This window comes from Talpa occidentalis, unplaced genomic scaffold, assembly GCF_014898055.3.
Source record: "Talpa occidentalis isolate TD23 unplaced genomic scaffold, MPIMG_talOcc4v2.1 talOcc4.10, whole genome shotgun sequence".
NCBI lineage: Eukaryota > Metazoa > Chordata > Mammalia > Eulipotyphla > Talpidae > Talpa > Talpa occidentalis.
Genome location: NW_023600993.1, coordinates 72858566 through 72878818, shown reverse-complemented (window position 1 = coordinate 72878818; position 20253 = coordinate 72858566). Strand labels below are relative to the sequence as shown.

Genomic DNA, 20253 nt, shown 5'->3' with positions numbered 1-20253 from the left:
GCTACATCAAATCCTTCCCACCTGCACTCTCCTGTGTCCTTAAAGGACCCTGCAAATGGCAGGAGGCCACCTGTCTGTCCCTGTATCGGATGCCCAGCCTACAGCAACTTCACTTTGATTTCAGTCACTCCTTAGAGAACTTACAATTGTGACATAAAGGGGCTTCCCTGGTGCCGCAAGGAGTTAAGATGCAACTTATGAAGTTGTCCACAGCCTCTGCAGCACAAGTTCGATCCCTTGGCCTTGCCAGGGAGCAACCCACAAGGCGCAGCAGCAGACCTCTCCTGTCTTGCCCGCTGCTGCCCTCAGCAGTGTATTTCAGTTGATCTGCTTATTCTGTTCCCCACTCTGTCTCTGGTGAATCCTCTCACCCCCCACATCTCTGGCCTGTATCCCAGCTCTTGTATGCATAAATAAATAAATCTTAAAAAAAAAAAAAGTCAGGAAATATCCAAGATGACTTTTTTCTTTAAAAAAAAGAAAAACACCCAAAAAACAAAAAACAAAAACAATTGTGACGTAAACTTGGGGTGACTAGTAAATAGTGGCATGAGGTTGGGTTTCCCAAAAAGTTTCAGTTAGGCTTTATCCAAAATGTGTCATTTTAGCATGCTTAACTCAGGTTAACATAGGCCCTGTGTGTTTCAGTAACTGTTACTATTTTAAAGAATGGAGACCACCTAGGTTTAGGAATGCCTCCTGAAACACATTTTTTTTTCATAGAAAACTATCTTAAGAAAGGGCAAAGATTTACAGGGAAGGTTTTGTCATATGAAGACATCCTCTCCTCATCATGTGAAACCCTTCCTCTCTCCTTGACACCCCAGGTCTCTTAGCACAGGACAGAAACTTCTCATCTGCTCCCATTTACTCTAGAAATTAGAGCCATCTAAATTCTCCATATGGATGTTATTAAATTAGGTCTTTTTCTTCCACTGTTCTGTCTGATGCTAATTTGCTCATTCATTCAGTCTCAGCAGAATCTAGAAGTGTGGGGGGATTTCTCCTGCACTCTGACAGTGGACAGGGGTCCTTTTATGTAAAATCCTTGTAGTCTTTTAGGAAGCTATTAAAGATTGACCTAATTGATGAGTCTATAGTTTGGTATGTAACAGGGGGCTGAAGCCAAAGACTATTACAGTGGCACCCTCTGGAGGGGACTACTGGTGAGGATCAATAGCCCCAGGTGAAATGCAAACAAAGTATCGGGTTGGGGGGTGGAGATTCTGATAAGAAATATAAGGGACTGCAGAAGCAGCTCCTAGGATTCAGTTTTCAGGATTTCAGCATTTTCCGATCTTCAGTGGTTCAGGGGAGAGATTTCTACCCCCACCATGTCCATCTTCCAGAAGGCTGTTGCTGGCCTCTGAAGGATGTGGAGAGGCCTCCAGCCTCGAGAGGAAAAGTTCAGAGACCTTGCAAGCTGCGGAGCGACTGAAACTGTTTCCAGTTTGCTGCTGTTACAGCCTGGAAGGGGAAGTGAAGACTCTGAGCCTCAACTGAGCTGCGTGAGTGTGGCCATTTGTCAGATCATTTGGTCGCTGAAATTGCTATTTTGAGTGTGGCTTGTCAGGTGCTGTGCTGGGGCATCTCGGCAGCTCCGGTGAGTATCTCCTGCTGTGTTCTGCTGTCTTTGTGAGTTGGATCCCGGTCCAACATGGCTGCCACATGCTCCAGGTGCTCAGTAGTGGGAAGACAACAACTTGGGAGTGTTTGTGTTTAGGACTTTAAAACACCTGACACTGCTTCAGGTGAGGTAAACAGCTATTTGTGACCTCAGTAACTCTTTGTTTCCCCTGGTTTGCTAAGTAAATGCCATATTGTTCTCTGGACCTCAGTAGTTTTGCAATTGTGCATGTGGGTGAGGAATTCAGACAGTAAACTATTTGGGCAGTGTCCTTGGCCAGTTTTAGTGCCCCTTGCTGCCCTGTATCAAGTAGGACATCTTGTTTTCAGAGTGCTGGTTTTGAATTCCTTTTCTTGTCTTCTTCCCACGAACAAATATTTCTTGCAATTGGCAAGAAAGGATAATTGAAGGCAGGGCTTTGATGATTTGCTGAAAGTGCTGTGACCTCATCCCTGAAGACTAGGCAGCATGTTCCTACTGTAGTAGCACCCCTAGCATCCCTTTGGGTTGAAAGTTGCAGCTCTCATGTTAGGACAGGTGGTCGAAAATGCTACTTTGCTTTCTGCAAACCTGTAGGGAGGTAAATCAGAATTCCCATCTTATATTAAGATGGAAAAACATATCGTTTCAATTCCTGACCTTGAATTCATAAGACCCTTTTTTTTTAAGATTTATTTATTTATACAAGTACCAGGGTACAGGACAGAGGTGTGGGAGGGACAGAGCGGGGAACAGAACAGGCAGACTGACGAAATACACTGCTGGAGGGAGCAGTGGGCGAGACAGGAGAGGTCTACTGCACCATGTGGGATTCTCGTAGGGCAGCCAGGATCGAACCCACACTGCAGAGGCTGCAGACAGCTTCACAGTGCGGTGTTCAACCGCCTGTGCCACCAGGGAGGCCCCAAAAGACCCTTCTAACCAGGTTTAACATAAGTTTTTCAAACTAAGTGAAATGAAGTAACTGATGAAGTAGTCAGAACTCTCAGGTTTTAAGTTGACTTTTGCCAGAAAGTCAGGGTATTGCAGGACCCATACTCCACCCCAGTGCCATTTATTAAGACAGTTTGTGTGGAAAATACTTGAGTCCCAGTTGACTTAGTTCATTTTTCACAGAGAAACTAAATTCAGTAGCAGTTTTTGTGCAGTCAAGTTGCAAAAAACCCCAGAATGTTTTGTAAACTCACAAGAAAGGTAACTCTAAGGTTGTCAGTACCTTTAGCATCACCCACTCCTGACCTTAGATGAATGAGGGCCATTGTTTTCTGTGCTGTTCATCAGCCCAGGAGATGCTTGTGCCCTCAGGGATCCTATTCAATACAGAGAAGTATTGAGCTCATTCATGTGGTATTTAAACAAATTTCTGAAAGGAGTGGGTTATTTCAGCTATGACTGGAGATTAGAAATAGCAAGCACAAGGGAGAAAATCTCCCTTTTCAACAATCAGCCTCATCTACCTGAAATGGTGAAAAAAAAATCAGAAAGAAATTATGCAAGCTAATACCACTCCATGTTCTACCCTTGAAATACAATTTTTTTGTGACATAAAGTTCTTGCCAGACTGTGATTCTTCTGAGCTGCATCCCTTCCAAAGACCTGGTATATCAGTAATGTAATCAGGAAAATGACATATTGATCCACATACTTTTTATAATCTATGTTCTAACCCATTATTAACAAAGACAGAGAATACTCCCCAATCCATGATTTAAATATTTTTCTAAATGGAAATGCCTTTTCTGTCACATGTGAGCAATTGTTTTAATCATTTTTCTCAAGTAAAGGCGATGCTAAAGTCAGTGTGTTTTGGAGGTAAAAAATGAGTCGGTGCTACTAATATCTCACCCACTCTTCTCCCCTCTCGTGTCTTCTTGCCCTCCCTCTCCCTTCTTATTTGCTTCAGCATGTGAATTTATTCTGGCCATATGAATCAGTTGAGATGGGAATACTAATTTTTTGAGCCATGCTATATGTCAAGCTGGGGTGGGGGGGGGGGAATAAAAGCCCATGTAAGCTTTTATTTTTCCACACCCCAAAGGCTGAAACTCTGAGTTGTGGTCCCTGTGGTCCACCCAGCCCCCCTCACTGGGGTTTTTCACTTCTCTCTGTTCCTTCTTGTCCTTCATCATTGTAAAATGATTTCAGGAACTTTTTATCTGCTCTAAGACATTTCCCTGAACCTTAAATTACCACTACTGGTGCCACTACAAAAGAATTAGCAGGCAAAGCTTCAGCTCTGACTTCCAAGAACCACAAGTTCTTGGGACACACAGCTTCCGGGGAACCAGCCTGTCGGGGTCACTGGGACAGCAGACAGAAAGCTGGTCAGCTATAGTCTGGCATGATGGTCTGTCCTGCAGGAAGAGGCAGAAGGGCACCGGAGACACTCTTGGTAACATGTGTTTCCAAGTGCCACTGTTCCATGAAGCAAATGGAAATCACAGGGGACAGAAATCAGTGTTTTTTGAGCACCAACTACAAGCTGGTGTCTTAGATGAGGTTCCCAGAAGCAGACCTGGAGATGAGGATTTATTTACAGAGATATATCAAAGAATTTTTTTCTAGTAGAAACAGGTAAGGGAGAAAGGGGCAGGAGGACAGGGAGGAGGATGGAGACTTCAGGGTCTTCCTAGACAGAGGCAAGGAGGCTGTCTCCATTGACTAAGGGTTTTTGGTCGTGGATGAAGAGTAGGGGTAGGGAGATCACCCCAGGCAGTTCTGGCTCTGCATACAGGCACAGCATACTCAAGGATGCTGCAGGTCCTGAGGTCCATTACAGCACTAAAATACATTCAAGGACATTTGGGGGGTGCACTGCCTTTGGGTGCTCCCCAGTTCCGCACCAGGTGCTGTTCATTTCATTTCATCCTCACAGCAACCTATGAACCTATACAAGTTCCTGCCACATCCTTTGTGGGTTGCGTGGTATCTAATCTAGTCTCAGTTTCTACCTTGATTTGCTTCCGTGGACCCTGAGATTTTCAGACTCATGAGCTATAGGGAGAAACTTTGGTGGGACTAGGGTGCCATCCAGTGGTTAGCTTGGGAGCTGGCATACTGAGACATTTCTAAACTTGAGTCCGCAACTTAGGGTTTAAGCATCCTTTCCAGCATTCAAAATCACAATATCAGGACTGTCTCCTGGGATGGACTCTACCAACAACCCCTCTTCCCTGCAATATACACAGCCTTAAAGTCTGCTCAACACCTGACATAAATAAGGGCTTTATATGCCTGGATTGCTAAGCTTCTAATAAATTCAACCAATATGAAAATTCACACATTAGGGGAAAGTTGACATTTCACTTTCAAACCTATTTGCATGTTTGTCTTGAATGTAGTCCTGCAGTGTTTATAGATGGTTGTACTTGATTTTCATTCATTTAGAGAATAGCAGCAATAACGCCTTGAGTGTGGAGAGAGGGAATTTCTCTACAAAACAATATAATCCCCAACATCTCCAGAAGTGGCATGGGGTGGGTGAAAGCCACAGGACTCGGTGTTGCAGATCACTCATTGTAAAGCATGGGGCCAGGCGTCTGCAGCTAGACACCCCATCTTCAAGATCACGAGCTGTCCATACCATTGTACTGGGATGTGATTCAAGAAAACAAAGTCTGGGTTTCTACTTCATCTCACAGGGCAGTTCTTTACCTGGCACAATGGACTCCTAACTCCCTCCCTCCCTTTCGCCCCTCCCACCCCAGGCATTTCTCAAAGCCTGGAGACACCTTTGATTGTCACTACTGAATGGGGGCACTACTGGCATCTAGTGGATTGAGGTTAGTGATGCTGCTAAACATCCCATAATGCACAGGAGAGTCCCCTTATGAAGAACAGTTTTCAGACTCAAATGTCAATAGTGTGAAGGTTGAGAAAACCTACACTAAGGGATAATATTAATCAATAGGTGAACTTTGAAAGAATGACAAATGTTTGAAATGCATTAGCAATTATCTAGCTGTATGTTTGTTTTCTGAGTTCAATCTGGGGTGAATTTGTTTTGTAACGAACCATTAGGTACAGCTGGATATCTGCAAAATAGGAGAAAGCCAGCTTATCCTGACATATATACACCACACTTTCCAGGGAGAGAACACAGTTCAGAGAAAATCTCCATTGTGCAACTGGCTTGTTACAAATGAACAATGGCAATTCCTTTTCTCAATATCAAATAGGGTCCTTTTGCTTCCTGCCCTGGCTGTACAAGTCCTTGCTCCTGAGGTATGCCCTTCATTCTGTTCCAGGAGAGTTCATGGTTCCTGAAGGGCTGATGCATGGAGTGGGTGGAAGGCTATTTGCATTTCTTCCCACATCCATTCTGTCTTTTCTGGGAGACTGCTTAATTGCTTTTCAACAGCTATCATGTCCTCCTAGCTTTATAGCTTCTTCCAGAAGATGATTACAATGTCCTATTATTTTCTAAGCAAAAATAGTGCTTTCTTACCCCTTGGTAATCTAGGTACTGTCAATTTCAATAGCACCAGCTGTATTTACCAGACATGGATCTTTCTTTCCCGTTATTTTTCCTCTTTGCTATTGTCATCCTATTTAACCTTTCACAGGAGAGCTTCTTAGCCACACAATTATATTTATAGAGTCTCTGTACATTTGTGGATACAATTAAAATTTAAACACTGCACATTTACCCAAATGTTGACAATGCTCATTCCTTAGAGGAAGAATTTGCTTAAACATTAATAACTAAATGTACAATATACTTTTCAATGCATGCTTCTGTTCTGGGGAGAAAGATATCATGTAGTTCTCATCTATTAGAATTGTGGGTTTGTTTAAAAGAGATATAATTAGAGAGAGAAAAATTTGTTATTTTATCTCATATTGGCTGCATAAATGAATATAGATTTTGAATGAAACTTAAACTCAACCCCTGCTTGTTTTGGTTCATGAACTTGAATAGTGCTTGTGTTATTTCTTTTTTGAAGTTGCTATTGAATTTACCTTTAAAAGGAAGAAAACATTTCTGCTCTTATCTATAAAACCTCCTGCCCTTATGTAACATAGTATTGCATTTTTCAAAATAGACAATCTGAGCAACAGGAAAGTAAAATAGGGCAAAATTCATCTAGGGTTTGAAATTTGGGTGATATATTTCAAATTCTACAGCTCCATTCCTTCTCCCCTTCCAAGATGCCTGACAAGGGAGATGACAGTTTCCTAAAATGAAAGAACCATGCGGGTTGCAAAATGTCAGCTTACCCACATGGGAAGCATTCACAGAGTCCCCTATCTCCTAATGTAGGGCTTCCATTGCTGGCATAGGTTGAATGGGAGAGAGAGGCTTACTTAGTCTGGGATTCCTAATTCCTGCTTCCTAGAGTCTTGATCACCTCGATTCAACAAGCCATGTCAACAAATGGTTGAGTCCATTCATATGCAGATGGAGAAGTTAGAACAGAGAGGAAGAAGGGTGGATGCTCTTGATACCTAACTTGTGACACCTGCATCTCTTTGCTTGCTGACATTTATAGTTAATGGACTTCGCTCTACCCTTTCAGGGCAGGGCAGGGAATTAACACCTCCAGGGAGGAGCCCTTAGTCAATGACAGATAGGTTGGTGCATATCAGCCCCATATTTTTTAATTAATTAATTAATTAATTAATTAATTTTTAATTTTTAATTTTTTAAACAATATTTTCATCCCCCCACCCCCTCAGGTTGAGTCCCCATAGAATTTCCTTCCCCAAGGCACCCGTGCCCCATCACCTCAGTCCCCTGTGCTCCTCCCTCCCTCCCTCTGATCCCTCTCCTGCCTCCTCCCCTGAAGGATGTCTCTGGTTTGTAATTGTCTGTTTTTGCTTTGTTGTGTTTTGTGCTGTTATTATTTTTTTTACACTGATGTCTTGTTTGTTTCCCCTATATTCCTGCTATAAGTGAAACCATCCGATATTTTTCTTTTTCCTTCTGGCTTATTTCACTGAGCATAATTCCTTCTAGTTCCATCCATGTTGCTGCGAATGGCATGAGTTTATCTTTTTTGATTGCTGAATAATACTCTATTGTGTATATAGGCCACATCTTCTTGATCCAGTCATCTATTTTTGGGCATTGGGGTTGTTTCCAGGTTTTACCTGTTGTAAATAGTGCTGCAATAAACATAGCTGTATAGGTGTTCTTTTGAATCAATGTTTTTGTGTCCTTTGGGTAGATCCCTAGGATTGGGAATGCTGGGTTGTATGGTAGATCCATTTTTAGTAGACAGAGGAAACTCCAGACAGCTCTCCATAGTGGTTGGACCAGTTTGCACTCCCACCAGCAATGTAGGAGAGTTCCTTTTTTACCACATCCTTGCCAACATTTGTTGTTGCTTGTTTTTTTGATATGTGCTATTCTTACTGGTGTAAGGTGGTATCTCAGTGTGGTTTTGATTTGCATTTCCAGATTATAAGGGATGTTGAACATTTTTTCATATGCTTGTTGGCCATTTGCATTTCCTCTTTGGAGAAATGTCTTTTAAGTTCTTCTGCCCATTTCTTGACTGGATTATTTGTTGAGCTGTGTGAGTTCTTTGTATATCTTTGTGATCAGTCCCTTATCAGTTGGATGGAGTGCAAAGATTTTTTCCCAATCAGTGGGGTGTCTCTGTTTTGGTTAATGTCTCTTTGGCTGTACAGAAGCTTTTCAGTTTGATGTAATCCCAGGTGTATATCTTTGCCTTCACTACCACTGCTTTGGGGGATGAGTCTTTAAAGATGTTTCTGAGTTGTATGTCTTGTAGTGTTTTACCTATATTTTCTTCTATATATTTTATGGTTTCAGGTCTTATGTCCAGTTCTTTCACCCATTTTAAGCTGATTTTTATGCATGATGAGAGGTAGTGGTCTGGTTTCATTTTCTTGCATGTGGAGGTCCAATTTTCCCAGCATCATTTATTGAACAAACTGTTGGAGGGGATATTCTTAAAGTGTGTAGTCTACTGTCTCCCAGAGCTGCCAAGTGTAACTGAACACCATGTACCCAAAAGAAAGGGATGACTTTCATGATAACACACCCTCCAGGGCTATCTTCTCTTCCCTGCCTCACTTTTCACCCTCTTATGATGCCCCCTGGAATCACCTCCCGAAGAAATGATGTCTACTCATCCTTGTTTCAGGGTCTGTTTTCTGGACACCTACACAAAAAGAATGACTAGGTTCATCCTTAACAGGTGGACCCTGGCCAGGGACACTGGCAGCAAAAACAGGACATGGGAGGGAGGTCTGGCCCACAAAAGTGCTCAAGGTGATAAAGGAACCCTAGGACTGTGTGTCTTCCAAGTCCAAGGGTAGAAACTGGCCTAGTGGGTGTCTCAGATTCTGCCTTAGAATACCTGCCATTGCTTCTCCATTGGGGAAGATGTGTTGGAAGGCAGAATGGGAAAAAGGTCCAAACTTGCTTCTCAGGTTCCCATCCCACCCCACACCACCAAATAAAAGTAAAAAGTCAAAATAAAAAGTTTTCCTTCTTCAGTCTCACACCAGGCAGACCCTCCACATGGCCTGAGGACAGAACTCTGCAGGAAGATGGAATAGTATTTGCTCCTATTTCACAGCCAAAGCTTATCCCTTGTACCATCCCCAGTCACTGGTGCTTTTAGATTTATCACGGCAGGACTTACTATTCAAACAAGACAGTTCTTAAATTCCTCCACTTCCTGCTATGAACACGACTCAGAGCTATGAAAAACGTGTAGTGAAGCCTTTTGGCTGTACTTTATTAAAAGGTAAGATTATGCTTGAAGCAAAGGTTAGGCAAACATTTGCTTAATGCTTTAGAACTCAACAGGCTGGGAATATTTTTTCAAGTCAGGGAAGCTGAATAAAATGGCTGCCCATAAAGAAAGGTCTTTACTGAAAGGTCAAACCAAAATGTAATGGGAAAGATAAAAACAGTTTGAGATAGACTTTTTTTTTTAAAGGGGACTGGTTCTATCTAGAGATTTGTTTTTTCTTCCAAAATTTCAAAAGGCTTTAAGTAACTTTTGGAAACACAATTGTTCTTAAAATCAAATGTGTCATTTGTAGGAGTGCAGCTAACTTGACCCTCAGCATGGCCTTGAATTTAAACAGGAGAAATGTTACTAAGTATTTGGAGATGCCAATGTCCCCCTTCTTGGAAGCCTGGTGTTCTGCTCCTTCACGGTCCCTGCTCCCCAGGGGCTCCTGTGTTCCAGATTGACAGACCCATCAGTCCTGTTTGGGCATTTCATCATTTTCATCAGATTCCCATTCTATAAGGGAACAGGTGGATTGTGAATAGCGCAGCGATTTTTCAACGTGTTGTGGGCTAGAAACTCAACATTTCACAGGTATGACTAGTTTAGTGTCTTTCTCCCTGGGAAGGAAGGTTGCTATGGATGACACCCAGGTTTGGGAAGCTCCTCGGTTTTCCTTAAGTAGCATATGTACGAGGTCATCAATATTTGGAGGTGACTTCAGGCAATAGATAACTTGTTCTGTGACCAAATGAATAAAGAGTTTGGGAAACTGTGTCATGCTTTCCCAAGCCTTTGCCCATCGTGTCCCACAGAAGTCCCAGCATCTTTGTGCACCCCCACTAATTTAATCAAATACTCTCAAACTTGGACTTGTTTCATGGTATAAAATGATATTCAAGATATACTCAGAGTTAATGAATGGTTTTGCCTCTCAGATTTATGGCAACTAGTTAACTTCTCCCAGATTTATTGGTGCCAGTTAAATTTTTGCAACACTACTTTAGTAGTCCCTGCCCAGAAACCCTTTTAGTTTCTCGTCACTGCTGCCCCTCCCTCCACTTCCCTCCACGGGGACGACCACAGGTTAGTGTCCAGAACAGCCTTTGTCCTTAGGACTCTTCTTCATTCTGATAAGCTGGTGTCCACACTTTCTTGGTTATGCCAATCCCTTCTCGCTGAGAGCTGCCTCTTCAAGTTCTTACTACCCTGGTATTTCTCTGATGGCTCAAATATATTTTATATTCTAAATTCTCTGACTGCTTTTGTTGAGAGAATTGGTGTGCAGCATACTAATCTATTACTGCTGGAAGCAGGAACCAGCTGTAGACCATCGGTCTCATATTTTGTGAGAGATTGGAATCTCTATTGTTGAGTAACTGAGAGTTTGGCTACTTGCAGCCCAATGAGTTCCTAATTGATAAGCTTGCTTTCATTAGACCTCGCCATGTGCATGATCCATGCTCAGTTGATTTGTATAATGATTTGGGCACATGTTTAAGGAGAAGGAGGCTGAGCAGGCTTCCCTGATAGGAGAAAATCATAAAAAGCATAATCTTGAATAAAATAAGTACTTCAGGGTAATCAGGGAAGGATAATTTGGGCTTCTTCATTTTGACAAAAAAAAAAAAAAAGGGAAAAGATCCATAAAGTGTACTAACAGGATAAAGGGTTATTAGAGAGAAAACTTGGGGATCTGCTGAGTGGTAATATTTCTAACCCAAGTTAATAACTTGCTGGAAACCCAAGAGGAAGGCATTTCATCTTAGCTTTGCCATTAAGCACAGAGCCAAAACTTTCAACACATGATTTATAATCCTCAGAGCTCTGTAGATTTCATTAAAAAGTGCTAAATAAAGCCTGACACCTCCCAAGGTGTTCCAGAATCTGGAATATGATATGGAGAGAGAAGGAAGTTTTTTCCAAGGTCAGACTCTAGGCAACAGGGAACTCATGGATATGAATAGGTTAAAGGAGAAATAGAACAGCAAGAGAGATGGGTGGGAGGGAGAAGGGGGTTTGAGAGAGAGAGAGAGAGAGAGAGAGAGAGAGAGAGAGAGAGAGAGAGAGAAATCTACCCAAATCTCATCCCCTCTGTGTTAGATTATTTTTTACAAAAATAGCCTCATCTGTATCCCTTGAAACTTTTCTTGAAATGGGTAGACTTTTCTCCATTAAGAAAATTTCCTTCCCTTTAGATATAGATGGAACTGTGATTATAGTAAAATGATGATATGTGATTCCTCAAGATGGTTCACAAAAGGCAATGCAAACTTCTCTGTTCCTCTTGGGACCCTTGTCCTGGGAATCCTGCCACCAGCCATATGGAAAGGCCACATTAGCTGCCACAATCCTAGCCACATTAGATGCCACAAGACATCAGTTGGTAGCCAGCATTGAGCACCCCTCATCAACATCAGCATCAGTCATGTATGTGAGGCTTCAGAAGATTCTGGGTCCCCAGTCTTTGAGCTACCCCAGTAGATTTAGTGTGGGGCAGAGATGAGCTTTCCCATGGTGCACCTCCAAAGATGCATGTTCCCAGACAAATAATGTTTAACAACTAAATTTAGGAATATTGCACAACAATAGCTCGTTATCCTTCCATTTCTGAGTGTAATGCTTACAAGGGTGGCTGAGAAATCACACATGATAGAAAATATACTTGAAGAGTTATCAAATGCATTAGCTGGTCCAAGCTCTGGGACTTTAAGCCTTAATCTGGCATGAGGCCTGGAGGTGACTGGCAGAAATACCAAGTGTTGAGTTCTGGCTTCAACCTTTAATAGTACTGGTTTTAGTTTCCCATTGGTGACCTTGTTGAGGAAAAGAAAGAAACCTCAAGAGGTATTTCATAGAGACCATCAATTGTTCCCCTAAATCTGCCTTCTCCTCTTTCCTTGCGTGGTATGTTTCTGAATTTTAGCAGGGCACAGAATACACTTGTAGAGGCAGGAAGGGTCCAGTGCAGGATCTCTATGATCCAGGCAGACGGGTGATGGGTAAAGGAGAGTCCTGGAGCCCTCAGTGGCTTTTCAGGCTTTTATTGATCTTTTACCAGGTACACAGCATGCAGGGGTTCTGGGGGACTGGGAGGCCTGCCTGCCTCCCAGGGAGTCTTCACTCTTTCTGGGCTCTCTAGCATTCTTTCGCGGGCTCTGCTTCAGTGCTGCTCTTGTTCTGCTGCTCTCTTCTTGTTCTGCTGGCATTATAAGACCCGTCTTAGGTCTGTTGTGCCCACCTATGCAGGCCCACATCCTACTCCAGGTGTCCGCCATCAGGCATGCATGTAGGACTGCAGGGATCCATCATTAATGTTAATGGCAGGAGGGCGGATACTTTTTCACTTACCCTACAACACTAAGAAAGATTCCTGTTAGAGGTGCTTGTGCAGTCAACCCCGCTTCTCTGTGACCCGTCTAGTGTCAGCGCAGTGCCGGAGGAAGCCAGGCACTGTTCCTTTGTCCTGCATCTAGTGCACACAATGTCTCTCTGTTCTTTTGTCTCCCAAGCTGCAGAAACGCAGGTGTAGGTTCCACCTGGATATGCAGAGCAACTTCCCTGGACAAACATCTCGGACACTGGATGACGGAAGTTGGTGGATAAATGCCACAACCTCTCCATCCTCAGGTGTTGCAATTCGGAGCTGTGCTCTACAATACTCCTTAAACAGTCCCAATGGGACAGAAACTCAGTTGCCCAAAGCAGTACACAGCTCATGAATACAACTTATACTGGCTCTTATCTTTTTTCCCTGCCTCACTATTTCTATAAACCACTTCTATGCCAAAGAAGCTGTTTTGCCCAAGTCCTTTCTCAGGGACTCTTATAATTAGGTCTTCCTAATTTGTTAGATTTTAAAATTATCTTTATTTATTTATTTAGTTGCTTATTTTTGGCTTTTGCTGGCCTCTGCATGTGGTCACATCTCTTTTGTAGTAGCTGAGTGCACAGGCTGAGGAGGAACTTTGAGTCATCCAGACACTGGTGTGGATGAGTTGGGGTAGTACTTGTTCACATTGTGGCACCCCAATAATCCTCCTTGCTGGGTTTTGGGATGAGAGACTTGGCAGGCTCTGTGTTCACTGTATATTTTGCAAAACAAGCATGAGTCCCAGCGGGGGCGGGGGAGTAAAGGGGAATGCAGATCAGAATGCTTGTTCTACTATTATCTTTTCTGGGGACCCTATCTGCGTGGAGTACTCCAGCTCCTCCACAAAGTTTTCCTCTCTTTTTAAGGGAGTATACCTCCATAAACCCTTCATTTCTTTCTCCCCAGGAACTCTGACTGTGCTGACTGCCACCACACCACTGTCCCCTACTCCAGACCACAGGCCCTCCCAATTATTCTCTCTACCCATCTCCTGGTCAATGCAGCACAAATCTCTACAATGTTATCCCTGCTGAAGTTTGTACTGGTCTCTACTGACCAAGGGATAATCAGTTGCACTCCTCTTGGAGAGACTACCTGTCTGAGCAGTGTTCTTCTGGCTTGCTAGTCCCCTGTCCGTGGGGACCAGGCCATGCAGTTGCCTCTGCCAGAGTCTTTCATGCCTGTTCCCCTTGGCAGGGCCTGCTCCACTGTTTATCAGGACCTAACAGGTCTGAGTTGCTTCCAGGACCCTTCCTGGAGATTTTCAGGGCCTATGGGGTCCTATTGCAGCAGGTTTGGTCTGGTTTCCAGTCCTGTCCTGGGAGTTGCTGATGTCTGCTGGGGCCTACCATATTGAAGCCTGTTTCCTGAATCTTCCTAGTTCTCACTGAGTTCTGCAGGGGGTCCTGCCACCAGTGGTCCTGCTTCTAGGACCCATCTTGCAGCTCACTGAGATCTGTGAAGGCCTGCTGTAGTGTGTCTTATGTCAGCACCCTCCCAGAGCTCACATAGGTCTGCCAGGTGTCTATCTTAGTGGGTCTGTTTCCAGGCACCGTATTGCGGCCTTCTCAGGTCTGCTGAAGGCTACTGCAGATGGGCCTGCTCCAGGACCTGCCTTGGAGGTTGCCAGGGACTGAGCCCATGTCTGTGGAGGCCTGCCATGGTGTGTCCACTTCCAGATACTGTCCTGGGGCTCTCTGAGGTCTGTTGAGGGATACTGCCCATGGTCAGCTTACAGGACCTGCCCCGGAGCTTGCTGAGGCCTATACTAGTATCTGTGGAGGCCTGCTGTGGCAGATCTACTGCAATGTCCCATCCTGGGTGCCCTGAGATCTGCTGAGAGTTGCCATGTAAAGGCCTTGTCAGTTCCAGTCTGCTGCTTGCAGGCCCCATTGAGCTGCTGGTCTCCCCTTGCCTGCCCTGGCAGGTTACCCATTTGGCCTGTTCCACTGCTCGTTGTGGTCCCCCTCCTTGAGGCATTACTCCTAGTTTGTACTGTAATCATCTGTTTTTACTCAGGAGTCACTAGCTTTGTGCTCTTGCAATCTAGCTGTGAGTACATGGAGGAGGTGAGCCCCACATCTTCACTCGGATGCCATCTTGCCCCGCCCCAGAATGAGGACTTGATCTCTGGTTGTCTGTGGACAAGTCCAAATTATAGTTGCTTTTATACGGTGAGGAAATTTGTGACTCAATGTTTCATTATATTCCCTAAAAATACTGAAATTTGGAATTTTAAAATTGGTATTCCCAGGAGACACCAGCTCTGGATCACTTCCCTGGCAGTTTACACTCAAAAGAAATATACCTCTGTGTTGTTAAGCTACCATATTTTGGGGATGATTTGGTTGTAGCAGCCTAACATTAGGTGCTCTATCTAGGGGTGCATAGACCAGTGAGTGTGTTCTCCAGTTTTTGTGGTGGTCATTGTGGAGTCTGGAGGAGGAGCTGCCTCCTGAGATCAGGATCCCTTCATTCACTGTTGAGTATGGAAGACTGAGTCCTCTGATTGCATTGCCTCTTCTCACCCTGAGATGCCCATTGCACTGATATTAAAGGAATATAAAAGAGAATCAAAGTGGGGCTAGAGGTACATGAGTAATTGAAATTTCTGTATATTAGATGAAAGATAAAGGAGAAAACTGAACAGGTAAAGTTACAAGATGTTATGGTGAGAACTGCCCAGAAGAACCCTAGTAAAGTTCTATTGATATATTCAGAGATGGCGGGTACCAGAGAAGGTAAGGATGAGGAGTAGAGTCAGAGGTCTAATAAATAATTGTATGACAAATATCCCACTCTACGCTCCTCATCCTCCCCTATCTATTTAATTAGAGTTATATCCCAATAACTCAGGCACATAGCATAAAGGTTTCTCACTAAAGGATTTAAGCTATGAATCTAAAAACAACTAAGAAATCTAGGGGTAGTATCACTGTCCCAAAATAAATGTATTTTTATTATAGCATTTGGAGAGCCCAGATCATACTTATATATTATGCTCACTGCAGAGTTTGGTGGAAAATCCTTACCCACATTTACTCAGTTACTAGCTGCCTTTCCTTTGTTTTGTTTGTTGGCTTATTGGTTGATTGATTGGCTTTGAAATGAGCCTTTTGTCAATGAGCTGGGGCTACAAACCAGGGAACTGTGATGGAGTTTAGCTGCTGAAGATGTAAGATGGTGCGTGGCTGGCCCTTGAGTATATAACCCATGTCCATAGCTGTGTCAGTCTTGATGGTGCTCCATGTAGGGGATGGTTTGGGGTTCATGTTCTCCATGAATACCTTCAGCACACTACAGGTCTCTCCCTAGATGAGATCAGAGATATTGTTAATATCACCATGTCAAGCCAAGCAGCAGATCTTGGATGATGATTACTATGTTTATGTCACATAGCACCTTGTAGTGGTGTTTTCTAACCCCTTTCTCAGCCCTGTCCACCTTCACCTCAGCTCTAGATATGATCAACTAGCTTTCACACTCCAGTTCTTTCATCTAAAAATATTAATAAGCATAAAATACATGCTGGAAGAAAAGTTATGAATATAAAGGGAAGGACTGAGATTAATGGAAGAGCTATTAACAATAGAAAAGAAGTAATTAAAACCAAAGAGTTCATCAAATAAGTTCTATTATTATCAGAGAAATTAGAGGCCAAAGGTTATGATTCTATGGTGGGCCATGGAATAGAACAGGTAGGCAAAAGACTGTTGTGTTTCACTTCTCTGCTACTTCAATTTTCGCTTATATCTGTATTATTTTGGAAGCAAAATGAAAAAAGAAAGTTAAACTAAAACACTAAACATAAAATATAGCATTGAACATTATGATTACAAGTATAGGCAAATTCTGTTTGCTGTTGGAGATGACTCTTAAAACAACTGATGCGTCGGGAATTCCCTCATATTTTGATTTCAGTGATTATTATTATATTTTATGACAAAGTTATTTTATCGCAAAATGTGTTTATCAGTACTCTTTTGTGTTTATCCGTACTTTTTTGTGTTTATCCGTAGAGTATGAATGAACACACTTGAATTTGGGGAGTTGGAATTATTTTAGAAAATCATCCTAAATACTGAATTTTAATTTGGCTTTTTCAGGTTTCTTTAGGTGAACAGCAAAAGAAGGATATGTGAGAAGTGTAAGATATCAATAATATATAGTTTCAGGGAATACAGGCAGGTGTAAAAGGACCAGGAGGTGGAAGTGTATCTGGAACAAGCTAACAAATTGACCCTTTTTCTATTTCTCCCTCCCTCTTTCTAATCTCTATTTTCAGCACATCTGATTCATTTTTCTTTCTCTTTAGACATTTTTTTCCCCTCTGATTCTCAGTTCTAAGGCTAATTAGAGAAAATGTCACAGCTTCAGAATTGACACATCCTCTGATCAAATCATCAGAAGGGATATCTGGCTTCTCTGAATTTCAGTTCCAGAGCTGGTAAACCCAAATGTCAATGGCTATTCCAGGCAGTGGTGGTTGTGACTTTGCATGTTAAAAACAGAGCATGGATTTGGGAACTGGAAAAACACTCCAAAGGGTGCCATGAATCTCTGTGTATTGCTCAGATATATGCATAGACAATGTGATGGCCCAATTCAGTCTGGGTACCTTTCAATTTGTTTTCCTGCATATTGCTTAGTTGCAAGTAATTTATGGTTGTTGAAGTTATGGGGAAAGTCTGGTGATTTGTGATGATAGTATACAGAACTATGTTTGAATGTTTAATCAGTGTCAGTATGCGGCAGAGAAAAGCATCATTTATTCAATAGATGATGCTACGAAGGTAATTTTTGTGTCTGTTGTTGTACTGAAGAAAAAGGATAACTTATTTTTAGAGAATAAGAAAGAAATGCAGTTTTCAAAAATTGATTTTTTAAAACTATGAATCAACATTTGTTTATATTGTCCTTATTTCAAGATCAAGGAGATCAAAGAAATTCGAGTACTTGAAGGACATGAAGGGAAGGAAGTCCTTTTTGAGGAAATTTGTCTATAAAGGACAATTTTAAGGACAAAAGAAGAAATCAATTTATTATCTACATCATAGGTATAGTTAATTATAAATAAAGGGGAAGAAAAGAAGTATTGCTGAAAGGTATGAAGAAATAAATAGTCTGTTTGGCCCAATTTAAAAGAATAAATAAAGGGAAGGAAAATCAATATAGATTTATTCCTCAAATTCATCTGAAAGAAAAAAAAGTAATTGGTGAAAATAACCAGAAAGTTATTAGAAAAAGAACAAAGATAATAGCATATAAAAATAAACTGGGTAGCTAAAAAATTAAAGTAGTATTGCATGGTCAAAATCTCAGCAAACAGATCAATAAAACAAAACAATGTGTCTTGAAAGAGACCTGAAAATTAGAGATCCTAGAAATACTTAAAATAGGATAAAGAATATATCAAAAATCAAAAATGAAGTATAGTGTAGGGGAAATAGTTAGATCCTTGCCCCACATTATATGCCCAATAAAATCCAGCCAAAAGAAAATAATGGGAACAAAACAGAGAAAGAAGTACAGTTGGCCCTTGAGCAAAGTAGGTCTTCTGACTTCCTCCAATTTTAACTCCTGCTGTTGACCAGAAGCTTCACTGATAACATAAAGTCAATCACACATATCTTGTATGTTATATGTATTATATTCTCTATCCTTACAATATAGCTAGAGAAGAAAGTGCTATTAAGAAAATCATAAAAGAAAATACATTTCCAGTACTATGCTATGTTTATTGCTACCACACTTCACATCCTGTTTGCAAGACAATCTGAGATGAACTGGACCCCTGCAGTTCAAGGGTCATCTGTTATAATTCTAAGATAAAGTAGGAAAACAGATGACTTTTAGGTGGAGTGGAGTGGGAAATGACTTCCCTAGCTTTAACGCAATGCCTTGCTGGATCCCTTTACTCAGGCGAGAGTTGACTAACACAAAATAAGAGTAGACATTCTCTCATCTGAAGACATTGTCTCCTGGGAAAGTCTGAACTGGCAGGATCAGAACCTGATCACTTAAAGCAGAGTTTCTCACACCATGATCTGTAGACAAGCTATGTCAGTGAGGAGACTTGTTGATAAACAAACAATAGGATGAAATTTTGTTAAAAAGATAAATAAAAAATACCTAGATTCTTATTTATTTATTTATTTATTTATTTATTTATTTATTTATTTATTTATTTATTTATTTAATACAAGCACTGGGTACAGTTAAGTCAGAAGCGTGGGAGGGTGAGAGAATTCACCAGAGCCAGAGCGGGGAGCAGAGCAGGCAGAAGAACCGAAGTACACTGCTGAGGGGAGCAGCGGGCAGCAGGAGTGGTCTGCGTGCCATGTGGGACCCTCCTCCAGTGGCCAGGGAGCAGCCGGGGATCAAACCAGTGCTGCAGAGACTGCGGGCAGCCTCGCAACACAGCGCTCAACCGCTGCTCCACTAGGGAGAAAATACCTAGATTCTATCTTAGATATTCTGAATCAAAATCTCTGGCAATATAGGTCAGGACTCTACATACTTGATATTTTTTAAAGATTAATTTATTTATGCATACAAGAACTGGGGTACAGGCCAGAGGTGTGGGGGGGGTGAGAGTATTCACCAGAGATAGAGTGGGGAGCAGAACAGGCAGATCTACTGAAATACACTGCTGAGGGGATTGAAATACACTGCTGAGGGGAGCAGCGGGTGAGACAGGAGAGGTCTGCTGTGCCATGTGGGTAGCTCCCAGGCCTGCCTGGGATTGAACTTGTGCTGCAGAGACTGCTGATAGCTTCACAGTGATGGTTTAACCCTTGCGCCACCAGGGAGACCCCTACATACTTAACATTTTAAACACAATTGCAGGTTTTGAGAATTATTGTCTGGAAAGAAGCCCCTTGGTCTAGGATGAAAGGAAAGGGGTCTTCACACAGGTGTTAGGGCATCATCATGTTGGGTGACATCCCAAAGATGCACAGGGGAAAGGACCTGGCTCTTTCTAGGCTCTAGGCTTGACTCCTGCCCCATGATTCATACCCCAGGCCATTCTGTCTAGGTTTACCGCATGCAGTTAGCACGTAAGGCTCAAAATAAATGGGTAGAGGGCAAAAGAGAAATCCCTACGTATAGTATATAAGATTTGTTATCATTTGGAGAAGAGGAAGTAAATAAGTTATGACACATTACCACTGAATTTTGTGAACAGGTGTTTGTTGACTAGCTTTAGAACAATGAACTGGCTTCCTCAGTCTTTTTTCCACATTCTTTCTAAGTTTAAAGGTCAGAAATCCATACACTGTTTTCCAGACTTTTTTGCCATTGGAGTTAATGGATGAAAATTAGGTTCTGCCAATTAGATTGGCTCAAATGATATTTGGGTCACAGAAGAGCAGTGAAGGCTCTTCCTGCATACTTTGTTGCTAAGACAGATTTTGTAGCATCTTTCCAGTGTGCTTCACCCAATTTCTCAGTAGTGTACACACCAGTGACACCTTGATTTGGGGAGAAACTCCAGGGTGGTCTCTCAGAAGGCAGTTCCTCTGATGGATCAGTTC

At 42.3% G+C, this 20253-nt stretch overlaps 1 long non-coding RNA gene across 2 annotated transcripts in view; it reads left to right on the top strand.

Annotated features, from left to right (window-relative positions):
- The first annotated feature begins 1232 nt into the window (after positions 1–1232).
- LOC119253572 (uncharacterized) overlaps positions 1233–20253 on the top strand; it is a 115399-nt gene continuing 96378 nt past the window's right edge. The window contains exon 1 of one of the 2 annotated variants that reach the window (XR_005127115.2): positions 1233–1603. This is a non-coding gene — a long non-coding RNA (uncharacterized LOC119253572). Of the gene's footprint in view, positions 1604–9903; positions 9937–20253 lie in introns of those variants that run through there. The other variant, XR_008552167.1, reaches the window with a different exon arrangement.